The following is a 25,196-nucleotide window of genomic DNA, read 5'->3' as shown; positions in this document are numbered from 1 at the left end:
GTTCTTGACTTTGAGTATTGGATGCCTCTACCATTTTTATTCTTCCTCATCATCTGATGAGGAAAAAAGAAACTTACTCCAATTTTCTCACTCAAAAACATTTCTTCAGTGCTTTCCTTGCTCTGTGCCAGGCATTGTTCCAGGTGGTCGGGATACAACAGTGAACAAAACCAACTTCCTGGTTTATGGGGCTTACATTCTAGAGGAGAAGATAGGCTGCAAGCAACAAACAAGAAATGGATACATGATTTGTCTCATTTTTATAAATCCTCTGAAGAAAAATCAAGGAGAGTAAGAGAAGGGAGATTGTTGGGGTGTATTCCCAGAAAGATGGCCACTGAAATTAGGAATAGGTGGTTGAGTACAGGGGTACATACCATTCAGATTGTTTTCTGTAATCTCTGTATAAGAACCTATGGCCAATTTGACTTTTTAGGGATCTGAGGCATTTCTAGACACAGCAGGAAATAAAGATATTATCTAATTAAAACCCTGTTTTGCATTGAATCAAAGTAAGAGGAAAGGGGAATTACTAGCTTTGTCGAGGTAGGTTGAAACAGAAATGGCAACTAATACTTTTCCTTTATTACTTAAACAAAATTGAGATACAGTGCACCCACCATAAATTTCATCTTTTAAAGGTGTACATTTCACTTTTTTTAAAGCATATCCATAAGGTTATGCAACTGTCATTCCCAGTTAATTCATTACCCCCAAAAGAAACTGTACAGTTAGCAGCCACACTGTGTTATCTCTTCCTTTCAGCCCCTTGGAAACTACTAATGTACTTTCTGTCATTATGGATTCACTTGTCCTGAGAAATTCACATAAATGGGACATACATTATGTGGTGTCCTATGTATGATTTCTTTCACTTAGCATGCCTTAAAGTTCATCCATGTTGTGGCATGTCCCAATGCTTCATTTCCATTTTTGGATTTTATTCCATCATAGATACACCATATTTTGTTTATCCATTCATCAGTTGATATACATCTGACTTGTTTCCACTCTTATTACGAATAATGGTGCTCTGAAAATTTGTGTACAAGTTTTTGCTGGACATATATCTAGGAGTGGAATTGCTGGGACATATGGTAACTCTATGTTTAACTTTTTGAGAAACAGCCAAACAGTTTTTCCAAAGCAGTTGCAACATTTACATTCCCACCAGTAAGTTTCGAAAACTGAAATTTCTTCACACCCTCCTCAACATTTGCTGCTGTGTATCTTTTGATTATTGCCTTCCTAGTGGGTGTCAAGTGGGCACCTCATTGTGGTTTAGATTTGCATATTATTTTCGAATGACTAACGATGTTGAACATCATTTCAAGTGCTTATTTGTAAATTGTGTAACTGCTTTGGATAACTGTCTATTCAAATCCTTTGCCCATTTTTAAATTAGGTTAATTGCTTTTTTATTGTTGAGTTGTAAGATTTCTTTGTATATTTGGATACTAGATTCTTATCAGACACATGATTTCAAATATGATCTTCCATTCTCTGGATACTGCTGGTCAATTTTGATGCTTATTCAGGTTGGGGGACCTTTGTGGCCTATTACAGTAAAGTTTTAGCAATCCATTCTGATTAGCTGACTTTGGGTAGGTTCCTTCTTAGCTTTTTCTTGCACTTTGTGTCAGATAGGCTTACCTCTGGCTACTGGAGTTAGGTGTGTGAAATCCTCCTTTTGTGTTTATCCTATTATTAGCCTTAAGTATGAAGAACCTTGGAAGCCACCAAATTTAAATAAGAATGGTGGCATTAATCAGTGGAGTGCTTGAAAAGGTCAGGTGGAACACTGAGGAGCTAAGAAGGGAGATCCTGGAAAAGGGAGAAAGGAGCAATAAAGACAAACACATTTCTCTCACAGTTTTACTTAGGATCCAGCTTTGACCTTTTTGACCTTTAGTGAAATGCACTATTCACTACTGTGCACTCAAGGTTACTTCCATGCCATACTTACAATGTCACACTTACAATATATGACATAGGGATTGTGCTAGATGTCTCTCTCTCTCTCTCTCTCTCTTTTTTACAGAGAACTGAAAAAATGTAGTAATTTATTTAAAAGGTGAAAAAAATATTTTTTTCAATAGCTGCAGAGAAAGCCATCACTCCTTCCAGTTTTCTCATTTCAGATTAATAAAAGAGAGCGTGGGTATCCAAAGTAAAGTATATCTATAAATAAATCTGAAAAAAGTCATTGGATTCTTTAAGACGACTTTGTCTGAATTGTCATAGTTGAAAACAAAGTATAACAAAAATGAGGGGAAAAAAAACATTTATCAAGCACTTCTAAAGTGCTTCAGTGTGTCCGTCCCATAAAGGGGACTCTGACCCTATACAGTCTAGTTTAATCTATATCCCTATATTGTCAAACAAATCACCACCTCAATCCTCTGAGTAAAATAGTCAACCTGGTACTTAACTTTGTGCAAATAATACAGCTTCTCCTTGACTGAATCATATAATTTTTAAAACCAAATATATTCTTAAGAAATCATTGTGTCCATAACAGGTGCTCCAAAAACATAGGGAATGTTGTTAGTAGGTAAAGTGCTACCTTAAAGAAATGGTATTATTGAGGGAAAGAAAACTGTCTTCAATCAGAGCTTTCTTTTTTAAGGATAATGACAAGATTATACTAATTTCATAAAATGGATGAAAAAATCAAGGTGAAAAATGAAGGTTCTATAGTATTAACACAACAGAGACCTTCTTGATCCCTCTTGTTTGATAATGTCCCATAGCCAAGTACATTTTTCCAAAATGAACAAATCATTAGCCAGTTAAAAAAAAATGAACTTTGGCACTTGGGAAAATTCATGGGGAGGTGGGGTGGGCAGGATGGCTTAACTCTGTGGCTAGGTCCAGTGGCCCAGCTCAGAATTGGAAGGTGTTTTCTTTCAGATTATTTGTATGTAGCTTGAGAGCCCCTGAGAGAGGAGCTTGGTCATGTCTCTGTCCTATCCTGGGCCTCACATTCTTTTGGCTCTAAGTCTGTGAATAATGTCTGCCTATGCAACTGAGAGAAATTTGTCATCTTCTCAATGGTAATATGTCATCACATTCATGCCCTACCTACAGCACATCCTAGCCATTGGGGGCTTTAATGAAAGTGCATTTGTGCTTGTCAAACTGTCTACAAGAGTAGATGTGGGGTTTGGAGGCAACCCCTCTCCCATCTCTCAAAAGATCGAGACAGAGACAAGAGTTCTACAGTTATTTATCGAACTTGGATTTTCAATCATTTCCAAGGCACAATAATGCCTTCTCTTGGTTGCTTCCCCCCCTCCCCCCTTTAACATTACAGTACTTCATTATTGCCACAGGGGGAACTGTTGGCTTAATTTTGCTTTGGAGACACTGCTGCTGAAATTATTAAGCTAATGATTTATGCCCCCTGTGATACAGCAATCTCTTGTGCTTAAAATGGTTACTATGTTTTGTTTACTGTTTATAACTACCAGTGGTTATGCCACAAAAAAAAAAAAAAAAAAAAAAAAAAAAAACCTGCCAGCTTGCAAGGTTTATTTATCCCTGTGGATCTTTAGAAACCACTGATTAATATAGAAAAAATTTGAATGGTTTATATTTTTAAAATCTCATAAGCTATGAATTAAACCACTGTGCTCTGCTATATAAGAGAAAAAGTTCAGCGAGAATGAACAATGGATGTCAAAACCTACTGACTCTCGTATTTGCTTCTGGTTTTATCAAAGTGGAAAGTATGAGTGCTTTTCAGGAATACAGTGCTGTGACTCCATGAGTTTTGGGCTATGAGATCACCAGCATTTCCCCTTGGGTACCGCACATTTTACCATATTAAGGAACCAATTTGCTTAGAGAAATGTTGCATATGTTTCAAGGCTGTTAAGTTTGATGGCTGGCAGAACTCTCCCATTTAGCCTGGAGGCTGGGCCTTGGTGAAAGAAGTCTTCACAACTGGCCTGAGTTTTTGTTCTGAAGTGCTTTTTTGTAACCGAAGGATTACACAGGGCAGATGAACCTTAGGGTAGGGCGGGATATGATTTGAGAGTGTTGATTTGTTTAAAATGGCCAAATGGTTCATATACAATGTTTAGGTCTTGACCCTGTTACCTCCCCAAGAGAAATAAAGAAAATATCACTGTTGTTTCAGGCAGCTTTGCCCAATTCAACACCATCAATCTTAGACATCACTTGCTTGTACTTCAGCAATACCTTCCTGCTGGCTCCTGAACCCTATCAATCCATTTGGCTTTGTTTCCACTACAAAATAATTCACCTCTCCTCTCAATCTCTCTCTCTCTCTCTCTCTCTCTCATGCAGCTCCACATCTCTGCTCTTCCTCTGATGAGCCAATTCTGTATGGTCACAGGGATCCTTTTCTCTCGGGTCTGATGTGGTCCATTCAAACAATGAGCTCCCTTCCCTAAGTGAACCTCTGGTGTTCCACATGGCAAGTCAGGCCAAGGTACAAGTATAATAGGGCTGGGTACAGTGACAAAGGATTTCTCAGTCAGGGGGCTATAAATATGATGAATGTAGATAACACTGCTCAAAAGGCAGGATTTGAACAAATTAGTGTGCAAGTAGGAAAGTGAGGACAAGACCCTTAGTATGGGAACCAAACTACAGTTAAAATGTGAACATCTGTGTACAGCTTTAGCCCCATATATTCCCTTGATACTGAACTTTCTATACCAAAATGCAGCCAGACATTTAAGAGGAAGAGATAAGCTGATCGTTGAAACACCAAACCGGGGAGTAATAAGATCTGTTTTATTTCTCTTCATAACTCATTATTTTTCTTCATGAAGACGCAAACTTGGGCACAAAATATTTACAAGATTATAATGTGTGTGAATATGGAAAACATATTATCCAAATAGAGATCTGAATTGAAAATACCTAATTTCATAGGTAAGTGTTTTCATTCAGTATGCATTTTCAGTTAGTCTCAGAATTACTCTTTTTATATTAGAAAAATTACAGAAATAGGATTTCTGATGTAATATACTCTAGTTTTTTTTTAATGAATTCTGTGTGATTTTATTTTAACACAATTTTTAAGAGACTGAATTCTATGTAGCTTATCCTATGTAGTCTTGCTGATTATTATTTAAACTCAAAAGTGATTTAATTACAGGTTATTTTCAAATCACAGAAAATCCAAATACCAGTACGTGATTTGAAATCTTATACAAACACAAAAACAAATTAAATATAATGCTTAATAAGCATGGCAGGAAAAATATCTGTAATTTGGAGGATTTTCTAGCATGAACAATTCTAGGCTTTGGTAGATATTGAGATTAGATTTCTCAGTTAATCAACAGAATAAAATTTCAAGCATCCCCAGTGAAAAAGAGGGAAAATAGCTTGAAAGTTAATGCTTTTTCAGGGAAACCAATGACTGACGATTATGTATTCTAACAAAGAAACAATTGATATTACTTTTTAAAACACTATTTATGATGATACATTTTCAGTCTACCAGTTTGTAGCATTTCCTTGCAACATTCATTTTGAAACGTTACCCTAGATAATAGTAATCATATTAACTATTGGGGCACCTGGGTGGCTCAGCCACAAGCATCAGACTTTCTCTCACAGTTTGTGAGTTCAAGCCCCACATCAGGCTCTGTGCTGACAACTCAGTGCCTGTAGCCCGCTTCGGATTCTGTATCTTCCTCTCTCTCTGCTCCTCCCCTTCTCACACTCTGTCTCTCTCTCAAAAATAAATAAAGAATTAAAACAAAAATTAAAAAAAATAATAATCATATTAACTATTGAGTGTCTGTTTGTACCCTAACAGCTCCTTTTGTTTCTGTAAGGCCACAGGAGTTTGAAGTAGAATGTGTAATCGAAACATGTCAGAGACACCTTAAGATTTAACCCAACATCAGAACACCAAGAACTTTATTACTCAAGAGGAAAAGAATCAAAAGGATGCCTCTCACTTGGTTCCTTTTGGGAATATAAAAATAAATAGGAGGTGATGAGGCTTTGGGCTGCTCTGATTTTTTAACTTAATTAGCTTTTATTGACATGTAATATACATACAAAAATATACCAACTTTAAGAGTATGATTTGATAAGTTTTGACAGATTCAGTTGGTTAACTACCACCCCCATCAGGATTTAAGGATTTATATATATAGAAGTAAACCTAGGAGTAGAGACATGGAGTTGGGCCATGAGAAATTGTCAGTATTTTCTAAAGTGGATGAGTATTTTGCATTTCCACTAGCAATACATGTAATTTTCAGTTGCTTTATATCCTCTTCAGCACTTGAAATTGTCAGTCTTTTAGTGAGTGTGTAGTGATATGTCATTGTGTTTTTAATTTCCATTTGCCTAATCATTATTGACAGTTAGTGTCTTTATGTATGCTTATCTTCCATTTGCATATCTCCTTTGATGAATTTGTCCAATCTTTCCTCATTTTTCAGCTGTAATTTATTTTTTTTAAATTGTAGATTTGAAAGTATTCTTTATATATGCCATATGCAAGTCCTTTATCAGACACATGTTTTGAAAATACTATCAGTATGTAACCTGCCCTTTTATTTTTTACATGATGTCTCTGAAGAGCAATTTTTAACATTTTTGGTGAAGTCCAATTTAGCATTTTTTTTTTAACATTTATGCTTTTTATTTCTATCTGAGAAATCTTTAACTCAAGGTCACAAGGATTTTCTGTTTCATTCTAGAAGTTAGCTCTGTGATTTAGAGGTAGTGTGAATTTAGAATTTAACTTTTCTACATTGTATGAGATAAGGAAGGTTGGTTTGTTTGTTTTGCATATGAATATCCAATTGTTTATGTAGCATTTGTTGGAAAGACTATCCTTTCCTCATGGAATTACCTTGACATATTTGTTGTAAACCAGTTGGTTATATATGTGTTTATATCTCTTCTTTCCATTCTGGCCCATGGGTCTGTATGTCTACCTTTATACAAGTAAAGTAAGTCTTGAAATCAGATAGTTTAAGTCTTCCAAATTTGTTATTCTTTATCAAAATTGTTTTTAACTATTCAAGATTCTTTTGAATTTCTGCATAAATTTAGAATTAAATTGCCAATTTCAATGAATAAACCTATTAGAATTTGGATTGGGATTGCCAATTTCAACAAATAAATCTACTGATCAATTTGAGGAGACACTTTGGTAGAATCAATCTGGGGGCAATATCATGTTTTTTTTAAATCAATAAACATAGCACATATCTCCATTTATTAAGTTTTCTTTAATTTGTCTCAGCATTTATTTATAATTTTCAGAGGAGGTGCAAGTATTTGCTTCAATTTAATCCATAATTTATATTTTATGTTCTTGAAATATTTTGATTTTTAAGATAGAAGTGTTTTTGTGTGTATGTTTTCTTTGTTTTGTTTTTCACTATTGCTCTTATACTGTGATCTTGCTAATTCACATATTAATTCTAGTAAGTTTTTGGTAGGTTATTTAGGATTTTCAGCATAAACAATTATGGCATCTGTTAATACAGAAGTTTTTACTTTTGTTTGTCTTTTGTTTCTTTTCCTTGCCTTTGGCTCTGGCTAGAGCTACCAGTGCAGTGTTCAAAAGAATGGGTGAGAGCCATAATGCTTGCCTTGTTTATGGTCTTTTACTCTTTTACCATTCAGTATAAGGTCAGCAGTAGGATTTTTGTAGTTCTTTTCAGAATGACAAAGTTTCTTTCAACTTTTAGTTTGCTGAGAGTTTTTATTATGAATGGGTACTGGTCTTTGAGAGAAAGCTTTTAGTTTTTCATCAGTAAGTATTAAATTAGCTATAGTAAAAACTATTTAAATGTTCTCTTCTAACTTGAGGAGATTTTTTTCTACTTTTATTTTGCTGAGAGTTTTTGTCATGAATGGGTGTTGAAATTTGTCAAATGTTTTCTCTGCATCTATTGGTATGATCATATAGTGTGTTTTTTTTTTTTAATTCTTATAAACAATGAGATAGTTACACGGATTGAGTTTCAAATGTAAAACTAGCCTACTTTCCTGGGATAAAGCCAAGATAAAGCTAGTTGATTATGATATGTTACCGTATTGTGTGTTTCTTAATTTGCTTTTCTTAAATTAACAATTGTTGTGTCTATGTTCAGGGGGGATATTCAGGTTTGGTTTTCTTTTTTGTAATGTATTTGTTATTTTTTGATATCAAGTTGCTGATTATCTCATAAATGAGTTGGGTAATATTCCCTTCTCTTCAAGCATTTTCTGAACATTAGTGTAGAATTCTTGGTGTCAATAAATTTTTTTTTAATTTACCAGTGAACTCATTTAGTTGTAGGGTTTTCTTGGTGGAAGGTTTTTAGAACTATGAATTATATTTTATTATAGATATAGGACTGTATTTATAATATTTTCTTATTATCTTTTTAATTTCTGTAGGATATGTAGTAGTGTTCTTCTTTGATTTCTGATATTCTTTTGTGTTCAGTCTGGCTAGTTGATTAATTATATTGATACTTACAAAGAGATAATTTTTGGTTTTATCAATTTTCCCATTTTATCTCTATTTTTTATTTCACTGATTTCCATGCTTATTTTATTTGTGCCCTTTTTTGTGCTTACTTTGGTTTAATTTGCTCTTTTTTTAAATGTTTATTTATTTTTGACAGAGAGTGCAAGTGGGGGAGAGACAGAGGATCCAGAGCTGGTTCTGCACTGAGAGCAGAGAGTTGGATGTGGGGCTTGAACCCACAAGCCATGAGATCATGACCTGAGCTGAAGCCAAGAGCCAGATGCTTGGGTGTTGAGCCACCCAAGTGCCCTAACTTGCTCTTGTTTTTAATATGGAAGATTACATCACTGATTTGAAACCTTGCTCTCTTTTCTAATATATGCTCTTTTTTCATTGTAAATACCTTTTTAAATTCTGGTTTTTGCTATAGTCCACAAATTTTGATATATTATGCTGTTTATTAATTTATTGTTTCTCATTTTGTATCCACCGTTCTTTGTTCTTTTTTGGGAAACTGAAGATGAGCCCTGTAAAAATTTACCTTTGATGAGTTGGCACAGTGTTAGCTTTGTCAGTAGTGGGTTCTAGTAGAACATTAAAAGACAAAAAAGAAATAGTCTTCATTCTGGTATGATTTTATTTTTCTCCCATAGCAACCAATGATATGAGGGAGGCCTGACAATGGCCAACCATCAGTGAATTTTCCAGCATTCATGTGGGTTGTTTCTAGTGGAACAACTCCATACTGCCAGCACACAATGGGGGACACTTTCTGCAAAGAAGATGAGATAATCCATCGCTACAGTGAACTTCTCTTGGTCTGCTGATAGTGGATCAACTCTGGCCCCATAATACTCTACAGTAAATTTCTTGGCCATCATATAAGCTCTTTCTTAGCACCAGCTCTAGCCAGCCAACACTAATTCAACTCCTTTTATTGTCCTTATGCAGGTAATCCTGATAGAATAGCTGTAGTCTACCTGCACTCTCTGTTGAGCTTCTTAGACACTCAGTGGCTCTTCTTACTGACTAGCTGTGGATTCAACCTCTTGCAAATTTGTTTGTCACAGGCAGGTTGCAGCTTCCTATAGCATTTATATTCTCTCCAACAAAGTCTTAAACTTATACTAGTTTTAGGGGAGGTGGATTTCTTTCCAATTTTAAGCTCTTCCTTTGTGTATTCTCCCTCAGCTTACAAATAGGAGATGGTTTCTGCATTGGCTAGTCTCATATTCTACAGTTAATCATCTCTTGCTAGTTAATAATTCTTTGCATTAAATTTTCTCTATTCAGTATGTTGTGATTTCTAGCTACTGATTGGAACTGGATCTAATACCCTTGTGTTTTTATCTTCTTTCAGTTTGAAATATATTCTTATTTCCCTTGTAATTTTTTCTTTGACAAAAAGGGTATTAAAAAGTATGGTGTTTTAGTTTCATGTATATGGGATTTGCAGGATAACTTCATGTTATTGAATTCTAGTTTAATTTTGTTGTGGACAAAGATCATACTTTATATGATTGCAATATTTTTTATTGTAGTAAAAACATATAACATGAAATCTAACTTATTAAATTATTAAGTGTATATTATAGTATTGTTAACTATATGCACATTTTTGTGGAGCCAGTCTCTAGAATTTTTTCATCTTGCATGACTGAAACTCTATATCCATTGTATACCAAATTCCCCATATCCCGCTCCCATTCAGTCCCTGGCAACCATCTTTCCACTTTCTATTCCTTGAGTTTATCTACTGTAGACATCTTGTATAAATGGAATCATGCAGGGGCACCTGGGTGGCTTAGCTGGTTGAGTGTCCCACTCTTGATTTCAGCTCAGGTCATTATCCCAGGGTTGTGGGATTGAGCCTTGCACTGGGCTCCACGCTGAGTATGGAGCCTGCTTAAGATTCTTCTCTCTCTTTCTCCCTCTGTCCCTTTCCTGCTCATTTACTGTCATAAATAAATAAATAAATAAATAAATAAATAAATAAATAGAATCATGCAGTATTTGTCCTTCTGTGTCTGGCTTATTTCACATAGCATAATGTCCTCCAGTTTCATCCATGTTCTCACAAACAGCAAGATTTCCTTCTTCTGATGGCTCAGTAACATTCTAGTGTACGTATATATCATGTTAAAACATTTTCTTTATTCATTCATCTGTTGACAGACACTTAGGTGGTATCCATATCTTGACTGTTGTGAGCAATGCTTCAAGGAACAAGGGAGCAGAAATGTCTCTTCAAAGTCTGTGTTCAGTTCTTTTAGATAAATCCCAGAAATGGGACTCCTGGGTCATATGGTAGTTCTATTTCTTACTTTTTTGAGGAACTTCCATACTGTTTTACATAGCAGCTACAACATTTTATAATCCTACTAATAGTATACAAGGGCTCTAATTTCACCACATCCTCACCAAAACTTGTATTTATTTTCTGTTATTTATTTCTTTTTTTAATGACCATCCTAATAGGTAATGGAGGGGTGATATCTCATTATAGTTTTGATTTGCATTTCCATGATGATTAGTGATGTTGAGCATCTTTTCTCATACAAATTAGCCATTTGTATGTCTACTTTAGAGAAATGTCTATTCAAGTCCTTTGCCTATTATTTAATTGATTATTTTTTTATTGAGTTATAGGAGTTCCATATACATTTAGGATATTAGACTCTTATCAAATATATGGTTTGCAAGTATTTTCTCCCTTTCTTTATGTTGCATTTTTCACTGTACTGATTATTTCCTTTGATGTGCAGAAGATTTTTAGTTTGATATAGCCACACTTGTCTATTATGTTTTTATTGCCTGTGCTTTTGGCATCATTTCCAAGAAATCATTGGTAAGATCAATGTTATGGAGAGTTCCCTTTATTTTTTTCTTCTAGGAGTTTGATAGTTTTATATACATGTTTAAGTCTTTAATTCACTTTTAGTTGATTTTTGTATACAATGTAAAGTAAGTTCAATTTCATTTTTGCATGTGGATATAATACAATACTGCCAATACAATTTGTTGAAGAGACTGTCCTTTCCCCATGTGTAGTCTTCACATTCTTATTAAAGATTATTTGACTATCCATGAATGGATTTATTTCTGGGCTCTCTATTCTGTTCTTTTGGTTTATATGTTTGTCTTGTTGTGAGCACCATATTGTTTTGATTACTGCAGGTTTGTAATGTTTTAAAATCAGAAACTGTGAAGCCTCTAGTTTTTTTTCTTTCTCAAGATTGTTTTGTCCTTTTTTCTCATGATTGTTTGGCCTGAAAACTGTGCTTCCATATGAACTTTTGGATTTCAGATAGTTTTTCTATTTCTGAAAAAAATTGCCATTTGGCAGAGTATGCATTGAATCCACTTGGGTAGGTATGAGCTTTTTAATAATTTTAAGTCCTTTAATTCATGAATACAGGATGTCTTTTCATTTACTTGTGTCTTCTTTAATTTCTTTTAGCAATGATTTTATAGTTTTCAGAGTGCTGAAATACACTTCACCTCTTTGGTTAAATTTATTCACAAGTATTTTCTTTTTGATGTTATTGTAAATGGGTATCATTTTCTTGGTTTCCTTTTTGGGTTGTTCATTGTTAGTGTATAGAAAAGGAACTGATTTTTGAGTGTTGATGGTATCCTTCAACATTGCTGAATTTGACTATTCTCACAGGTGTTTCTGTGTTTCTTTGGGGGGAGGTTTCTTGTTGTTGTTGTTTTTGGTGAAACCTTTAGGGTTCTCCAAGATTATGAGCCTGGGTGGCTCAGTCAGTTAAGTGTTTGACTTCAGCTCAGGTCATGATCTCGGGGTTCATGAGTTCAAACACCACATCATGGTCTCTGTTGTCATCAGGGAGCCTGCCTCAGATCCTCTGTCTTCCTTCCCCTCCCCAGGTCTCTCTCTTAAAAGTAAACATTAAAAAAATATTATATCATCAATGAAGAGAGATAATTTTACTTACTCCTTTCCAATTTGAGTGGCTTTTCTTTTTCTTGCTTAATTGCTTTGTATAGGACTTCCAGTGTTATGTTGAGTAGATGAGGTGAATGGGCACCTTTATCTTTTTACTGATCTTAGAGGAAAGCCTTTGCCTTTTTACCATTGAGTATGATGTTAGCTGTGGGCTTTACATATGTGAACTTTATTGTGTGGAGATGATTGCCTTCTATTCCTAGTTTGTTGACTTTTTTTTTATCGTTAAAGGGTATTGAATTTTGTAAAATGCTTTCTCTGCATCTATTGAGATGATTATGTGATTGTTATTTTTTGTTCTGTAATGTCGTGTATCACATTGATTATTTTTATCCTGGCATCCCAGGGATAAATCCCACTTGGTCATAGCTTATTGAGCCTTTTAATGTGTCATTGAATTCAGTTCACTAATACTTTGTTAAGTATTATCTGTATTCATCAAAGATATTGGTCTATAGTTTTCTTATAATGTCTTCGTCTAGCTTTAGTATCAGGATAATGCTAGCCTCACAAAATGAGTCTGGAAACATTCCTATTTTTTGGAAGAGTTTGAGAGGGCTTGATGTTAATTCTAAATAGATGTTTTATAGAATTCTGCAGTAAAACCATTTGATCCTGGGCTTTTCTTTGTTGGGAGGATTTTTATTAGTGTTTCAATCTCCTTATTAGTTATATGTTTGCTCAGATTTTTCTATTTCTTCATGATTCAGTCTTGGTACATTTTATATATCTAGAAATTTATCCATTTTTTGGCATTTAATTGCACACAGTAGTCTCTTATAATCCTTTTTTTTCCCCTTTGGCATCAGTTGTAATGCCAGAGTTGTAATGTCTCCTCTTTCATTTCTGATTTTATTGGGATCCATTCATTCTTTTTCTAGTTCCTTGATATATAAAATTAGGTTGTTTACTTGGGATCTTTCTTCTTTTTCAAATGTGGGCATTTGCCGCTATAAATTTCTTGTTAGTAATGCTTCTGCTGAATCCCATCTTTTGTCATATTGTACTTTTGTTTTTGTCTCAAAATTTTTTTAATTTATCTTTTCATGTCTTCTTTGACTCATTGGTTGCTCAGGATGCGTTATTTCATTTCCACATAGTTGTTAATTTTGGAGCTTCCCTTCTGCTTTGATTCTAGTTTCATTCCATGTGGTCAGAAAAAAAATCTATGTGGTATCATTTCAGTCTTCTTAAATTTGTTGACATGTTTTGTGACCCTAATACACCTTTGAAAATATTCTGAATACACTTGAGAAGAATGTGAATTCTGTTGCCAATGGGTGAAATACTCTGTATGTATCTGTTGGGTCCGTTTCTTCTATAGTGTTATTCCAGTCTTCTGCCTCCTTATTTATCTTCTGTCTAGTTGTTCTATTATTGAAAGGGTATTGAAATCTACTGGTATTGTGTTGCTGTCTCTTTCTACCTTCAATTCTGTCAATTTTTGCTTCATATATTTGGGTTCCTATATGTTTACAGTTATATATTTTTAGTAAATTGACCCTTTTATTACTGTATAATGCCCTTCTATGTCTCCTGTAAAAGTCTTTGAGTTTAAAGATTATTTTGTCTATTATAAGTGTGGCCATTCCTGAACTCTTTTGTTTACCATTTGCATGGACTATCTTATTCCATCCCTCAGCCTATGTGTGTTTTCAAATCTAAAGTGAGTCTTGTAGGGGCGCCTGGGTGACTCAGTCGGTTAAGTGTCCAACTTCGGTTCAGGTCATGATCTCACAGTTCATGGATTCAAGTTCCGTGTCAGGCTCTTTGCTGACAGCTCAGAGCCTAGAGCCTGCTTCGGCTTCTGTGTCTTCCTCTCTCTCTGCCCCTCCCCACTCACACTCTGTCTCTCTCTCAAAAAAAAATAAATAAATAAACATTAGAAAATTTTTAATAAAAAAAAGTGATTGATTCACCACCATTATAGTATTACAGTATTCTATATTTGTTTCTTTATTTGCCTTTACCAGCAAGCTTCATCCTTTCATATATTTTCATGGTGCTATCTATTCTCCTTTCATTTCACCTCAAAGGACTCCTTTTAGGATTTCTTGAAAGGCAGTTCTAGTGGTGAGGACTCCCTAAGCTTCTGTTTTTCTGAGAAAGTCTTTATTATTTCTCCTTCAATTTTCAAGGGCAGTTTTGCTATAGATAGATAGATAGATAGATAGATAGTGTTCTTTGTGGTTAGTTTTTGTTCTAGTACTTTGAATACATCATCCTGCTCCCTTCTGTCCTGCATGGTTTCTACCAAAAAGTCTGCTTATAGTGTTATGGAGGGTGCCTTATACATGACAAAGCTGATTTTTTCTTGCTCCTTTCAAAATTCTCTCTTTGTTTTTGACTATTAACAATTTGATTATAATGTGTTTCAGTGTATCCTTCTTTGAATTCATCCTCTTTGGAATCCGTTGGCCTTCTTGGATCTAGATGCTCATTTCCTTACCCAGATATAGAAAGTTTTTTTGGCCATTATTTCTGCAAATAAGATTTCTTCCCCTTTCTTTCTCTCTCTTCTCCTTTTAGGACTCCCATAATTAGTATATTGTTCTGGCTGGTGGTGTCCCATAGTTCCCTTAGACTGTCTTAACTTTTATTCATTCTTTTATCTTTTTGCCCCTCTGACTAGATAATTTAAAGTGATCTGTTTTTGAGTTCACTGATTCTTTCTTCTGTTTGATCAAGTCTGTTACTGAACCCCTCTACCGAATTTTTCAATTCAATTATTTTATGGTCACTTCTAAAATTTCCTTGGTTTTTAAAAATATTTTCTCTTTGTTAACATTCCAGTTTTATTCATGCCTTGTTTCGCTGAGCTCATTGAGCATCTTTATGACAGTTACTTTTAATTCTTTGTCATGTAATTCCTATATCTCTGTTTCTTTAGGGTGAGTTTCTGGAGATATATTAATTCCTTTGTTTGGGTCATGTTTTACCATTCCTTTGTATGCCTTATACTTTGTATTAGGATCAAACACCTCTTCCAGTCTGTATAGACTGTCTTAGTACAGAGAAAGATCTTTACCAATCAGCCCCACAAAGGATTCTGGGGACTTCTCCAAGCTTTCTGTGGATATGTTCTCTCCAGCCTTGTGTGTGTAAATTCCCAATTAAACAGGTTTTACAAACTTATTTGTCTTGAAGCTTAGAAATCCTTACACCCTCTGTTATCTGTTTGTAGTGCTGTAGATTCTCTGGAGTTGCTGTAAGTTGCCCAGCTGTTTTTTGCTCTCAGAAGTCCTCAGTTATCTGGAGTACATTGGGTCCTGTCAACAATCTGAGTTGGAGAAATTAGAAACCAGTCCCTGAAGCAGCAACCCTAAAATCCAGAATATTGGACAAACCCTCCACTCTTCCCTTTTTCCCCCTGTGAGTAAAGCAGCTGAGTTGTATTTTCCTGTTTGTTGTTCCATGTGCTCTTTGGAGCAGCAGTAAGCCACCTAGTGCCCCCAGGCATTTATACCAGTTTAGTTCTCTGAGACTTGTGACAGAGAAGCCAGTTCCTTGGGCAGCACTTGCATCCCAAGCTAGACTATTGGATGGATGCTTCAACTCTTTTCCTCCCTGGGGATAATCCAGGAGTTGGGAGTTTTCTCCCACTCATTCCACTCTGAGCCTTGGATAAGGACTATGGCAAGGGAGTATGTGCTAGTGCAAAATGTCACTTTTTTTCCCCCCGCAGTGGCCCCTGACTGGGGACCCTTTTCTGCTAGCACTCAGATTCAGGCAAAGCAAATACTAGTCCCTCAGGTAGCCTCCTGAAAAGTCTACACATTAAATGCACGTTTCAGTGTTCTCTTTCTCTCCGCAGGGAGAAGCCAGGACTTGGGATTTTCCCCTCAATCACCATGCTGTGCTGATGTGAGGAGCTCTGGTGAGTGAGTGACATACACTTCTCTAGCAGTTTTGATGTGGCTGGTTCCATGCCTCTCTGGAATGCAGGAGACTCTTACCTAGCTTTTGGATTTCTCATCAAGGGAATTGTTCCATGTATTGATGTTGAATTGGTATCTCCATGGAGGGAGAATATCTGGTGCTTCCTATTCTGCCCTCTTGCTGATGTCATCTGATTTCAATCTTTTTAAAATTACTTAAAAATTCGTTTTATGCCTTAGATTATGGACTATGTTGTATGTTCTTTGAAATTAATGGCATTGCACTGTCTTTGGATGCTACGTTCTATAAATATCAATGAGATCAAGTTGTTTGATAGTGATATTCAGATTTTCTGTATGATTTGCCAATTTGCTGTCTCTTCTTTCTATCACTTATGAGTCAATAGTGTTAAAATTTGCAATTATAATTGTGGGGTTGTCTACTTTTACTTTTTGCTTCATTTATTCTAAAGTTCTATTGTTCTATATAGACATAGGATTGCTATACATTCGTATTGAATTGACTCATTTTTCATTTTGAAATGAATTTTTTTTGCGCTTTTAATCAACATGTTCAGATAAATTATTTAGTATACTTTTTGATATGGTGAAGTTTAAATATGCCATCCTATTTGTTTTCTATTTTTTATAACAGATATTTGTTTCTTTTTTCCTCTTTCTAAGTCTTTTAGAATGATTGAGTTTCTTTTATAATTAAGTTTTATCTTCACTTTTGGCTTATTAGCTACAACTCTTTGCTTGTTTTTTTTTTTTCAGTTGTTGCTCTAGGATTTATAATATAAATCTTTAAATTTTTATAGTCTATCTTCAAACAGTATTATACAACTTCATATATATAGCATAAGAAATTTCCAACAGGTTACTTCAATTTTCCCTTCCCTTTCTAGAGTGCTATTTTTATCATGTATTTTGTTTCCATGTACTTTAAAATCCACGATACTTTTTATTACTTTTGCATTAAGTAGTTACTTGTGTTTTAAAGAGATTAAACCATGAGAAAAATGGCTTTTGTATTTACTTATATATGTTATCATTTCTGGCACACTTCTATCCTTTGTGTAGATTGAAAGTTACCAACTGTTATAATCTTCTTTCACTTGAAGAAATTCCTTGACATTTCTTATAGTGCAGACCTGCAGGTGGTGAACCCTTAGCTTTCTGATGCCTAAAAAATGGTTTATTTTACTTTTTATTTATAAAGGTATTTGCTGGGTATAGAATTCTAGGTTGGCATTTTTCTTCCTAATACTTTTTTTATGGATTGCATTATTTATGAGAAGTATGCTGTCATTTTTAATTTTCTTATTCTGTACATAATGTGTCTTCTGTGGCTCCTTTTGAATTTAACGTCTATTACTACTTTACATCAATTTGATCGTGATGTTCTCTGGGGTGTGTGTTTGTGTGTGTGTGTGTGTGTGTGTGTGTTTATTTTTTCGTTATGTTTGTTACTCACTGAGCTTCTTAGATATGTGGGTTAATTGGGAAAAATATTAGCCATTATTGTTAGGTGCTAACAGTCTTTTGTTTGTTATTGTTGTCATTTTCTAAATATTTCCCATTTGTTTTGATTTTGTCCTTGATGTAAGAGTCCTTTAGGAGAAAACTAAGTTTCAAAGCAACTTGAATTTAATTATTGTCCTATTGTTTTTTGACTTAGATATCTTCAAGCAAAGTTAAATCTTAGCCCTTGCAAATAAAATCAGAATATAGTTGCTACACACACACACACATACACACACACACACACACATCCCAAAAAATTAAAAACATTCTTAGATAAATCTTTGATCATGAATTTAGGATGCCTGTTCCTGTGCCTCTTGGTGTTTTGCAGTAGAATAGCTAGTACTGGGTATGTTTAAGGAGAATGAGAAGGTCTGAGTATTTCCCCATAATCTTTTTCTACCCCATCTTGTTCTTTCTCTGTCTCCTATTTCTCTGTCTCCTTTTTCCTTCCTGTAACCTTATTATTCTTTTCTACTGTTCTCTTTGGCTTAAGTTATTGTTCCTTTAGAAACAAAAATTCAGATGGGAGAAATACTTTTGAAACAACTATCACTCATTCTTACTTATGAGAATCTGGGTAAAGTATGTGCATTTAAAGGTTGAAATGTGGTACTAGTGGTGACTGGAGAATTTGTTGGTAGCACATGAGGAGAAAAATTACATCTATGTTTGTCTAGCATTATGTGTCTTGATCCAAGTTCAAAACTGGTGTACTTTAGCAAATAACATAGCACTTGACACAGTCTGTGTTTAATAAATGTCTGTTGAATGAAAAAATACATCTCTTAACTCTAGGATTTTTCTTCCATTTCTGGTATATTCAGCCACTCCGTTCATTCTGTCTCATGAATCTTTCCTAAAGATTTTTATTGGTTCAGGTCCTACCTTTGGAATATTCCTTTGATTGCCATTCTGAAGCTTTTCAAGATAGCATGTGCCTAAATTCCATGATTCTCTAATATTTTTACATTGTTCGTTCAACTAATTCTAATTCTAACTTGTCTCCTACATCCTCCACCTTTTTTTTTCATTATTAAAGAGATGCAAAGAAGGAAAAGTGCATGCTGTGAAGTTGAACATTTAGTTGATTTGTTTTTTATATTTTTTTTGTTTTGGTTTTGGTTTTATTTTATTATTTTATGTATGTATGTATGTATGTATGTATGTATGTATGTATTTGCTCTTAAGTCCATGTCTTTAGGAGCATCTATTAAGGATCTGCTCTCATGTGATTGTGGATGAGGGCCATTTGCAAGAGTGCTAAAAGAGTTATCTTGATCTTCTAGGAGTTTACAGTATGATGGTTGATCAGATATTTGGAATAGAAAGTTCTTTCTTCATCTTTCTCTTCAGTAGTTTGGATAGAAACAAAACAAAGAAATGTTCCCCATAGTTAGAAGAAAGCATAATCCAAGTCACCTTGTGAAAAGACCTCATGACATTTTTCAAATCACAGATAGTTTTGGCTGTCTTGTTTTTCTTATAAAAATATAATAATATTACTGAGAGGCTGCTGAGCATGAGTCATACTTATCTGGATTGTCCTATTAATATATTCCCCTCAAGGGGTAGATCAGGATAATCTTTCTGTAGATATATACTTATACCTGTATTAGTTGGGATTTCCCAGAGAAACAGAACCAGTAGGATGTGTGTGTATGTGTGTGTGTGTGTGTGTGTGTGTGTGTGTATGCATATGTCAATTTATTAAAGAAATTGGCTTGCATGATTATACACACTGGCAAGTCCAGAATCTGTAGGTTGAGTGGAAGGCTGTAGATCCAGAATAGCTGAAGCTGCAATTCCAGTCTGAGAGACAATGCTATAGAATTCTCTCTTGCTCAGGAGAGGACAGTCTTTATGTTCTATTCAGGCCTTCAACGGACTGGATAAGGTGCACACACATTATGGAGGGCAATCTGCTTTAAGCAAAGTCCACCAATTTCAATGTTAATTTCATCCAAAAACACCCTCACAGAAATGTTCGGAATAATATTTGCCCAAACATCTGGGTACTCCATGACCCAGCTGATTTCGACACATGAAATTAACAATCACAGTGCCCAAGGAAGCTTCAGGATAATTTTCTTCCCCAGGTTCACATGTAGATGACAAATCAAATATGAAATGAATTACTGATTTTGCAAAGGATGTCCTGGTATAGGCTATCCTTCTGGGGGATTACCAAGAATAAGAAATTCCTAAACAGAGAAAACTTGTGAGTAAAGTATGCCTCATGAAAAAGTCACAGTGCTTAGAATATCCCCAAAGTGCTATAATTTCCTGTAACTTGCATCCTCAGAGGTAAAATAAAAAGAAGCTATGTCAGCAGGAAAACTAGATAATTTATACTAGCAACAAAAATTCCTTTATCCTAAGGTTTGTGGTAGCTCACCACACAGATATCTCTTGTCTAGGTAACTGCTGAACCTAGCTCTACAATTCATTTTACAAAGTATTGAAAAATGTTACAGACCAAATAGTTTCAATAGTTTAGGTGAAAACAGTTCTTATAAAGACAAAATTATCTGGATAATCACTCAATTCCTCCACTTTGTTTTGCTAATGTGTTTATCAGTATTTTACCAAAGCAAATTCAACTAAGGACAAAGAGGCAAACAAGCAATTCTTTTCACACATTTTTAAGAGGTTATTGTTGTTCAGGTAGAAAAAGACTGTAAAAATTCTCCAGTAATGTATTTTCAGTTAAGCAAGATGAATACTTAGAACAGCAAAGTACAGTATTTTCATCATTCAAAATGCCTTACTCTTTTAAAGTATATTTTGTCCTTTCTTTTTATTTCTGTTTATAAAATTCACAATTTTACATGAATAATGATGACTGTTCCCTGGGTCTTTCACTAAAATACCAAAAGCCAGGGCTCTTGGCTGCCTGGATCCTATTTAGTATATACATAACTTTGCAAATATGGCTTTTAAAGGTTTTCATTGACTAGTGTCATAAAAATAAACCTGGTACCAGAGACTCTTTTTCAAAAATTTTCTCTTGAACACTAAAAACACCTTATCCAATGAGTCTTTCAAGCTAATTCCTTTTATATTTGTCCTTCCCCTAGAAGAGTTCCTGTACTTTAGATTATAGGGCCAGTGTAGTCCCTAAGGCAAATCTCTGATCTATCAATGTCTGCCCTTAAAAACCTCAGGACATACAAATCAAACTTCATGTCGTCATTATAGCATTAGTCCTTGACTTCTCATTTTCCAGCCCACTGTTTTGTTTTGTTTTTAAATATGTGCTCAGCCTCTTGGCTAGGGCACGGGAAATCTTTGGCCTTTTTGAGATAACTTTGTATTTGTATTTTAGCACAACTTTTTAGACCTCTAAAGAGCAAGACATCCTTATAGAACTTTTCAAATGAAGTTAACAATTTAGCTTTATCACAGTACATCTATCTTTTCACTAAACATAAATCCACTAGTAACTCAAATAAACCTATGACATAATAGGATGATATCTTGCCTAATGATTACACAAGAAAGAAGTACAGAGATAAATGTTAACCAGTGAGGCAACCATAAGGGGGATGGATGAAAGGGTCCCTGAGGGATGCAGGAACCATCTTTTAGCATCACCATTTCCACCTGAATTACAGCTAATATCCCAAATGGATGTTTTATGTTGTGTGTTCTCCAATGAAGGAATCAGCAGAAATCCACTAGTTGTATTTATGTTTAGATATTTAGCTCCAGAAAACAGCCCAGAGAGTTAAGGCCATAGTAAATATGCTCCTTAGATGTGAAATAAAGAATGCCAGGTTGGAAATAAAATAAAAATACTATGGATCAGAATTGGCCACTGTGCCAGCCTGGGAAATTAAGAGGAGAAGGAGGCTTTGAATCTTCTTTAATTGAGATAGCAGACTTCCCTGGATATTATTAAGGGATTGGAATAATGTTGTGTTGTTTGTTTTGTTTTTAATTTCTTTACTATGAAGCTATGCATCATTTTGACCACTGTGGTAGTGAGGATTATGCTAGGCAATGTTATGGTAACAAAAAACCATACATTCTTGGTGGTTTAATATTCACAGGTGTATGTCTCATTTATGAAAAGTGTGATGCATGTTGGGATGCTGTCCTTCATCTGAAAACTTCACCGTCTGGAGCACATGCCCGCCCTCTAAGGCTGCTATGATTGAGGAAGAAAGAGCTGGAGCTTTCATGGGTAGAGGTATCTATCACTTTCTCCTGTGCATTGGCCAGATATTAGCCATATGCTCCAATTAACTGCAAGGGAGGCTGGCAAATGTAAGGACTATATTTTTGGTCTATTGTATGGACTGTTTGGTAAGGATGAAATGTCTCGGTACAACACAGATTAGAATCAGATAGTAGGATAATGTTGTGCTTAGTTTATTTGGGTACAAGGGAAGCTAATTCATTAATATTAACTAATGTTTGCTTGTTTACTCATATTTGTTCTTCGACTAGTTACTTATGGCACAAGGTAATCATAATAATAGCTAAGACTTACTGAGGACTTATGAAATTCCAGGTACCATTGTAAGCACTATACCTTTTTGATCTTATTTAACCCTTATCTACACCCTTATAGGTAGGCGTTAGGACTATTACTTCTATTATACAGGTGAGGAAACTGTAGCAAGAAATGTTAAATGATTTGTCTAAAGTTACACGTTGAATAAGTGGGAGAGCCAATTCTGAACCCAGAAAGTCTTGCTCCAGACGGAGGTTAGGTGTTTTGCATTTTGCATTTTAAGGTGAAGGATGATCTGAAGTCGCCAAAAAGGCAAATCAGCCCAGGCCAATGGGTATATTCTCACTAAAAGCTTGGACTTCCTCAATTAGCAGGCTCTCCTGAAAACAGTAACAGATCAGTGGAAATGCTAGTGTGGGTGGTGACTAGATAAGGAATGGAGAATTTAAAAGATGTTTCTACCATTAACTGCCATCTCTCTGAATGAGAGTGTGAATTCAGTGAGAAACACAAAAATATTCTTTATTAGAATAAACTATTTCCTATTCCCTTTCATACTTTATTCCTCTATGCTTTGTACCTTAAATTCCTACTGATATCTCCAGAAAATAGAAAATTCAGAATTGCAAATCGTATCTTGGCACTTTCTTGAATTTGTTCTTCAATAGAACAGACTGAAAAGTAAAATTAAAAATCTCTCCGCTTTGTCTTCTGCATTTCACTGCTTCTTAACTTTTCTTTTTCTTTCTTTCATTTTTCTTCCTTTCTCTCTCTCTTTCTTCCTTCCTTCCTTCCTTCCTTCCTTCCTTCCTTTCTTTCTCTCTCTCCTCTTCTTTTCTTTTCTTTTCTTTTCTTTCTCTTTCTCTTTCTTTCTTTCTCTCTTTCTTTCTTCCTCTTTCTCTTTCTTTCTTTCTTTCTTTCTTTCTTTCTTTCTTCTCTCTCTTCATTTCTGCAAACACTCTCTGTTTTCTAGCTGCTTGCCATATTTTGATCTATTTCAATAGTCTAGTCTTGGTTACATATAGTTTCTAACTTTTTAAGTCAAATGTTTTGTGTTTTTTTAACCAGTAAATTTCACATAACGAGTTTCTATGGTTATGCTCCTTTCTTCAAAGGAAATAGAAAATGGAATTAAGGGTACTATTATCTGTTAAGAATTCTTTCTTTTACAAGGAGCGGAGTTCCATCATTGCATTACTTTGACTTAAACACTTTCTAAAACATTGTATTTTCTCTCAACATACCATAGGAAAGTCTGCTCAGTAGAATAATAGTGATGCAGATTTTCTATGAAAATGAGAATTTCTGCTTTTCTTTGGACCATTTAAGTCTATGCTTTGATTTGAGGCATGTTTCAGTTGTAATACTTTGTCCAATCTATAATGTTTACATTTATTCCTTAGTATCTTACTACATCATGTTTAAATGTAAACAGTTGAGATTTGTTTCCCTCCATTGGAATTCCTAAATAACAGTTCTACATATTACAATTTTAAAGATGTGTCATGGCAGCTGCAAATAACTTTTAAAAAGAAACTTTGTGCAGCAAACTATCATATTTCATCTACACTCTGGCAAATGGTTCTTGCTTTTTGGCCTCAATTCAGCCTTCATTTTGCAAACCAACTTCCTGCAGCATGAGAATATACATTTTCCTGGGCCAAATATTCCAAAGTGGACACCAATTTGAGACTCTTAGCATTTTCTAGTTTTCCAGCTTTTGGACATATGAGCATTGAAAATGCCAGATTTCTGCTATTCATGCCAAACATTTAGGCTTTGGAGGCTGAAAAGTCAAGAGTCTCAATTTTAGCATATAATGCCAGAAGCAAGCTATCCTTTTGAAACAGTTACTCCCTGGCAGTGGGTCAGCCCACAGCACCACCTTTCCAAGCAATCTCTATGTCATCTGCTCAATACCCCTAGAACAGTCAGTTACTTCTAGCTCTAGAAGGGAAATTGGGTAATACGAAGGGGGATATGGGGAGGCTAATGAACATGTGCAGTATGGATATTTGATGAAAGAGAAGCTAGCTTGTTTATTTTTAAATTTTTTTTCTGATTGTTCTTTTTCAGCTAATGTGTGATTTCCTTTCTCTACTTCTCCATCCTCCAAAGATGGAGAAGTTACTCCTCTATTCTGCCGTGCTTCTTATTCTAAGTGCTTTAAAAATGTAACCATACAATGGCATAGAGAGTGACAGGTTTTGGGGGACAGTTTCAGACAGGGTAATCAGAAAGGGTGTCAATGATATCTGCAGGGAGACCTGGATTACAAAAACGAAGAAGTTGTGAAAAGTTATGGGAGAGAAACATTCTTAGCGGTGGGATTGGCTCATTCAAAGGCCTTAACAAAGGACTTAGTTTGGTATGTTTATGGAACAGAATGAAGGCCAGTGTGGTAGAGATTATTTGGCTCACCCAGGAAGCACTCCTTTTCTACCCTGCCTCTCCCCAGTATTAGGGCTTGAAAGTTAGATAAGAGGTTTCCCAATATCTCTTCTTGTCAGAGTTGCTCATTAACCTACTTGGAAGCCAGGAGACTTACAGAGAAGTCTGTCTCTTATGTAATGAGACATAAAGGGAAATTTGGGGGAAGCTTTTACTTTCCTAATAAAAAGACAGATGCAGCTTCTCTCCTCTCCCCCTTCTTCCTGACTAGAATGCAGATGTGAGGAATAGCATGACAGCAGCCACATTATAACTGTGAGGCAAGAAGCATACTCTCACCTCTCCTGCTCTCATGTGTGTGCACGTGCATGCACGTGGCTCTCTAAATAAATAAATAAATAAATAAATAAATAAATAAATAAGACTACTCCTAAATGTTTTGCCTGAGAGGTTTGGAACACAGTGGTGCCATTCACTAAGATAGAGGAAAAGGGAAGA

General features: G+C 35.1%; 2 long non-coding RNA genes across 3 annotated transcripts in view; one reads left to right on the top strand and one right to left on the bottom strand.

The window, feature by feature from the left end:
* LOC132686532 (uncharacterized) overlaps positions 1-226 on the bottom strand; it is a 38,736-nt gene extending 38,510 nt beyond the window's left edge. Inside the window, exon 1 of the long non-coding RNA XR_009613738.2 lies at positions 78-226. This is a non-coding gene — a long non-coding RNA (uncharacterized LOC132686532). The remainder of the gene's footprint in view (positions 1-77) is intronic.
* The window catches only part of LOC144614913 (uncharacterized), a 389,666-nt gene that overhangs the window by 75,538 nt on the left and 288,932 nt on the right, over positions 1-25,196 (top strand). For both annotated transcript variants that reach the window (XR_013553217.2, XR_013553218.2), the window contains exon 4: positions 16,255-16,317. This is a non-coding gene — a long non-coding RNA (uncharacterized LOC144614913). The remainder of the gene's footprint in view (positions 1-16,254; positions 16,318-25,196) is intronic.

The sequence above is a fragment of the Panthera onca genome, chromosome F1, assembly GCF_046562875.1.
Source record: "Panthera onca isolate mPanOnc1 chromosome F1, mPanOnc1 haplotype 2, whole genome shotgun sequence".
NCBI classification, from domain to species: Eukaryota; Metazoa; Chordata; class Mammalia; order Carnivora; family Felidae; genus Panthera; species Panthera onca.
This window is presented reverse-complemented; position numbering and strand designations above follow the sequence as displayed.